The sequence below is a fragment of the Triticum urartu genome, chromosome 1A (genome assembly GCF_056163025.1).
Source record: "Triticum urartu cultivar PI428250 chromosome 1A, HENAU_Tu73, whole genome shotgun sequence".
Lineage (NCBI taxonomy): Eukaryota > Viridiplantae > Streptophyta > Magnoliopsida > Poales > Poaceae > Triticum > Triticum urartu.
In genome coordinates, this window is record NC_141873.1 from 87,161,328 (window position 1) to 87,168,006 (window position 6,679).

A 6,679-nucleotide genomic window follows, 5' to 3' on the forward strand; every position below is an offset into this window, starting at 1 on the left:
AACTCAAATAAATTTCATGGATATAAAAAGATATGACTGATCATAAACTCGAAGTTCATCAGATCCCAAGAAACACACCGCAAAAGAGTTACGTCATATGGATCTCCAAGAGACCATTGTATTGAGAATTCAGCGAGAGAGAGAGAGAGAGAGCCATCTAGCTACTAACTACGGTCCCGAAGGTCTACAAGGAACTACTCACGCATCATCGGAGAGGCACCAATGGAAGTGGTGAACCCCTCCGTGATGGTGTATAGATTGGATCTAGTGGTTCTGGACTCTGCGGCGGCTGGATGAATATTTCGTCGACGCCTTTAGGGTTTCTGGAATATTGTGGTATTTATAGAGCAAAGAGGCGGTCTGAGGGGCACCCGAGGTGGGCACAACCCACCAAGGTGCGCCAGGGCCTCCTGGCATGCCCTGGTGGGTTGTCCCCTCCTAGGGACTCCCCCCAGGTGCAACTAGGGACCATCTGCTTCCTTTTGACCCATAAAAAATCATCGTGAAGTTTCATGGCATTTGGACTCCGTTTGATATTGATTTCCTGCTATGTAAAAAACATGGAAAAAACAGCAACTGGCACTTGGCACTATGTCAATAGGTCAGTACCAAAAAGTGATATAAAATGATCATAAAACATCCAAGATTGATAATAAAACAGCATGGAACAATCAAAAATTACAGATACGTTGGAGGCGTATCAGCATCCCCAAGCTTAACTCCTACTCGTCCTTGAGTAGGTAAGTGATAAAAACAGAATTTTTGATGTGGAGTGCTGTTCATCAAGTCATATCATATTCTTTTCATTATAGCCTGGACAATTGGACTTCTATGTGATTCAAAGCAATAGTCTAGTTTTGACATAATAATTTAGATACTCAAGCATATCAACAAGCAACCATGTCTTTCAAAATATCAATGCTAAAACAAGTTATCCCTAGCCCATCATGCTCAAACATTGATCCATTCATGAAACACACTCGAACATTAACTACTCCCAATACTTGAGCATGATCATATTGCCTCCTAGTTGGTGCTTTTATGAGAAAAGATGGAGACTCTAATTTCAAAATAAAAATTGCATAAAGTAAAAGAAAGGCCCTTCGCAGAGGGAAGTAGGGATTTGTAGAGGTGCCAGAGCTCAAAGCGAAAGATTAGAGATAAAAACATTTTGGGAGGTGTATCCATCCCACTAACGAAAACGACTTAGAGTTCCCAACACTTTCCATGCTAGATATGCCATAGGAGGTTCCCAAACAGAAAATAAAGTTTATTCCTTTTTCCACCATTCTTTCACTTTCCATGGCTAGCCGTATCCACAGGTGCCCTCCATACCAACACATTCCAAGGAATTTATTATTTGACAACATAAAGTAAATTCATTTGTTTTTGCATTTCGGGACTGGGAATCCCTAATACCTTTACCTTACTCTCGTGCAATGACAAGTGAATAAATTCTCATCTTGAGAATAACACATCGAGCATGGAAAATATTAGCCACCCGTTACCGTTCCGCGAGCGAAACAAACACACAAAAGAGAAGTTTATTTTGCAAATTAGAGATGGAACATGCAAATTTGCTTAGAAAGACAAAAGAATACCACATATAGGTAGATATAGTGGACTCATGTGGCAAAACCGGTTTAAAGGATTTTGGATGCACAAGTAGAGATCATGCTTGGTGCAAAATGAAGGCTAGCAAAAGATTGAGAAGCGACCAACCAAGAAACAAATAATCTCATAAGAAAGTATTAAGCATAATTAACACTGAATAATGCACCATAAGTAGGTTATAATTTTCATTGCATGATTATTGACTTTCATGCATGCGTAGGGAATCACAAACCTTAACACCAATATTCCTACTAGAGCACAATTACTCATCAACATAACTCACATATCACATCATCATATCTCAAAACTATTACTAAGAATCAAGTTTATTTTGTCCAATGATCTTCATGACATTTTCTTTTACTTTTCCTTATTGGATATCTATCACTTTGGGACTAATTTTCATGTGTTGATTTTCATAAGCTCAAACAAATATAAGTGAAGATCATGAGCATAACAAATTTTCTTTCTCTTAAAATAATTTAAGTGAAGCAAGAGAGAATTTCTTCAAAATTTTACCTACTCTCAAATAAATCTAAGTGAAGCAAGAGAGCATTTCTTCAAAAATAACAAGGCACACCGTGCTCAAAAAGATATAAGTGAAGCAATAGAGCAAGTCCTAGCTCATAAAAGATTTAAGTGAAGCATAGAGAGCAATTCTAAAAAGTCATGATATAATTTTGGCTCTCTCAAATAGGTGTGTCCAACAAGGATTAATGACTTAAAACACAAAATAAAACAAGCAAAGACACATATCATACAAGACGCTCCAAGCAAAACACATATCATGTGATGAATAAAAATATAGTCTCGAGTAAAATACCGATAGTTGTTGGAAGAAAGCGGGGATGCCACTCGGGTGCATCCCCAAGCTTAGTTGGTTGCTCATTCTTGGACAATAGCTTGGGATACCGGGACATCCCCAAGCTTAGGCTCTTACATCCTTCCTTCATCCATCGTAAGATAACCCAAAACTTGAAAACTTCAATCACACAAAACTCAACAAAGCCTTCGTGAGATCCGTTAGTATAAGAATACTAGATCACTATTATAAATGTTGTATCAAACCAATTCATATTTTTTTTGTATTATATCTACTGTATTTCAACTTTTCTATGGCAAAAACTCATCAAAGAAAACCATAGAGCCATCAAAATAAGCACACAACACAAAGAAAACAGAATCTGTCAAAACAGAACAGTATGTAGAAATCTGACTATTTCGAATACTTATGTAACTCCAAAAATTCTGAAATATTAGGAAGACCTGAGAAATTTGTATCTTGATCTACTACGATTGGAATGGGTATTTTATCGCTCTCTGGTAAAAATAAAAATTAATTTCATGAGCGTAGAAGTTTCTGTTTTTCAGCAAGATCAAATAACTATCACCCTAGAAGATCCTAAAGGCTTTACTTGGCACAAACACTAATTAAAAAATAAAAACACAATCATAACAGTAGCATAATTGTGCTAACACTCAAAAATAGGAAGAAAAGACAAATATAAATTTTATTCATTGGGTTGCCTCCCAATAAGCGCTATAGTTTTAAGCCCCTAGCTAGGCATAATATTTCAACGATGCTCACACAATAGATAATAATCGAAACACAAAGAGAGCATTATGAAACATGTGACCAACACATTTAATTTTAGTATACTTCCTATGCATAGGAATTTTATAGGAAAACAAATTATCAAGACAAGAAACATCTAGCATATGCAAAGGAGAGGAATAAAACATTGATAATTTCAACACAACAATAGGAAATTTATTAACATGAAAATTTCTACAACCATATTTTCCTCTATCATAATAATTATATGTAGGATAATAATAAAATTTAATAATATAACTATCATATAAAATTTTCTCTTTATGATCCACATGCATGCAACGTTGACACTCTTCCAAAATAGTGGGATTATTTTTAGCTAAAGTTACACTCTTGCAAACCCACTTTTAATATTATTGCAAACATATTCATCATGAGGCTTAAATAAATTTTCAAATCATAAGAAAAATCACCCAATCATGATCATTGTAAAAAGTAGTAGACATGGAAAAATTAGCATCCCCAAGCTTGGGGTTTTGCATATAGCACAATTGAAATTAATAGAATTTATAGTAAAATCATTGCAATCATGCTTCTCATTCAACGAGCTATCATGAGTCACTTCATAAATTTCTTCGTCACAATTTTCAGATTCATGAATCTCAAGCAAAACTTCATAAAGATAATCTAGTGAACTCAATTCACTAGCAATGGGTTCCTCATAATTGGATCTCTTGAAAAGATTAGCAGGTGGATGAGGATCCATATCAATTGATTTTTAGCAAGCAAAGATGCAAGCAAATAGAAGACACATGGTAACACAAGCAAACATGAGATCTGACGAGAAAACGGCGAACGAAAAAGAGGGCGAATAAAACGGCAAATTTTTGTGAAGTGGGTGAGAGGAAAACGAGAGGCAAATGGAAAATAATGTAAATTGCGAGGAGATGAAATTTGTGATTAGGAACCTGGTATATGTTGAAGATCCTCCCCGGCAATGGCGCCAGAAATTCTCCTTGATGGTAGCTGGAACTACGTCGGTATTTCCTCGGAGAGGGAGGGATGATGTAGCACAACGACGGTAGGTATTTCCCTCAGTTATGAAGGTATCGAAACAGTAGGAGAACCAAGCAACACAACGTAAACATCACCTGCACACAAACAACAACACCTCGCAACCCAACAAGTGAAAGGGGTTGTCAATCCCTTCCGGGGTACGGTGCCTCAAGATAGGCAAGCGGACGTGAGGTAAATTGTAGTAGATTGATAGATCAAACGCCAAATAAAATAAATAAAGATAAAATGCAGCAAGGTATTTTTGTATTTTTTGGTTTAATAGATCTGAATACAAATGCAAAGGAAAAGTAGATCACAAGGCAAATATATGAGAAAGAAGACCTGGGGGCCGTAGGTTCCACTACTAGTTTCTCTCTCGAAAAATAGCAAACGGTGGGTAAACAAATTACTGTTGGGCAATTGATAGAACTTCAAATAATTATGACGATATCCAGGCCATGATCATTACATAGGCATCACGTCCAAGATTAGCAGACCGACTCCTCCTTGCATCTACTACTATTACTCCACACATCGACCGCTATTCAGCATGCGTCTAGTGTATTAAGTTCATGGAAAAATGGAGTAATGCACTCAGAACAATGACATGATGTAGACAAGATCCGTTTATCTATATGGTGGTAGATATAGATCTCGTCTTTTTATCCTTAGCAGCAATGATATGTACTTGTCGTTTCCCTTTCTGTCACTGGGATCGAGCACCGTAAGATCGAACCCACTACGTGGCACCTCTTCCCATTGCAAGATAAATAGATCAAGTTGGCCAAACAAAACCCAAATATCAGAGAAGAAATATGAGGCTATAAGAGATCATGCATATAAGAGATCAAAGAAACTCAAATAGCTTTCATGGATATAAAAAGATATGACTAATCATAAACTCGAAGTACATCAGATCCCAACAACACACACCGCAAAAGAGTTACATCATATGGATCTCCAAGAGACCATTGTTTTGAGAATTCAGCGAGAGTGAGAGCGAAAGCCATCTAGCTACTAACTACGGACCCGAAGGTCTACAAGGAACTACTCACGCATCATGGGAGAGGCACCAATGGAAGTGGTGAACCCCTCTGTGATGGTGTTTAGATTGGATTTGGTGGTTCTGGACTCTGCGTGATAACCCACAACTATAGGGGATCACAACCGTTTTCGAGGGCAGAGTATTCAACCCAAATTTATTGATTCGACACAAGGGGAGCCAAATCATATTCTCAAGTATTAGCAGCTGAATTTTCAATTCAACCACACCTGGAAACTTAATATCTGCAGCAAGGTATTTAGTAGCAAAGTAATATGATAATAGTGGTAACGATAGCAAAAGGTAATGGTAGCAAAAGTAATATTTTTGGGTTTTATAGTGATGGTAACAGTAGCAGCAGAAAAGTAAATAAGCGAAGAACAATATATGAAAAGCTCGTAGGCATTGGATCGGTGATGGAGAATTATGCCGGATGCGATCGATCATGTAACAGTCATAACCTAGGGTGACACAGAACTAGCTCCAGTTCATCAATGTAATGTAGGCATGTATTCCGAATATAGTCATACGTGCTTATGGAAAAGAACATGCATGACATCTTTTGTCCTACCCTCCCGTGGCAGCAGGGTCCTAATGGAAACTAAGGGATATTAAGGCCTCCTTTTAATAGAGTACCAAACCAAAGCATTAACACATAGTGAATACATGAACTCCTCAAACTACAGTCATCACCGGAAGTATCCCGATTATTGTCACTTCGGGGTTAACGGATCATAACACATAATAGGTGACTATAGACTTGCAACATAGGATCAAGAACTCTCATATATTGATGAAAACATAATAGGTTCAGATATGAAATCATGGCACTCGGGCCCTAGTGACAAGCATTAAGTATAGAGAAGTCATAGCAACATCAATCTCAGAACATAGTGGATACTAGGGATCAAACCCTAACAAAACTAACTCGATTACATGATAAATCTCATCCAACCCATCACCGTCCAGCAAGCCTACGATGGAATTACTCACGCACGGTGGTGAGCATCATGAAATTGGTGATGGAGGATGGTTTATGTTAACGATGGCGACGAATTCCCCTCTCCGGAGCCTCGAACGGACTCCAGATCAGCCCTCCCGAAGAGTTTAGGGCTTGGCGGCGGCTCCGTATCGTAAAACGCGATGAATCCTTCTCTCTGATTTTTTTCTCCCCTAAAGTGAATATATGGAGTCAAGGTTGAGGTCGGTGGAGCGTCAGGGGGCCCATGAGGCAGGGGGCGCGCCCAGGGGGTAGGGCGCGCCCCCACCCTCGTGGACAGGTGGTGGCCCCCCTGACGTGGATCTTTCTTCCAATATTTTTTATATATTCTAAAATAATTCTCCGTTGATTTTCAGGTCATTCCGAGAACTTTTATTTCTGCACAAAAATAACACCATGGCAATTCTGCTGA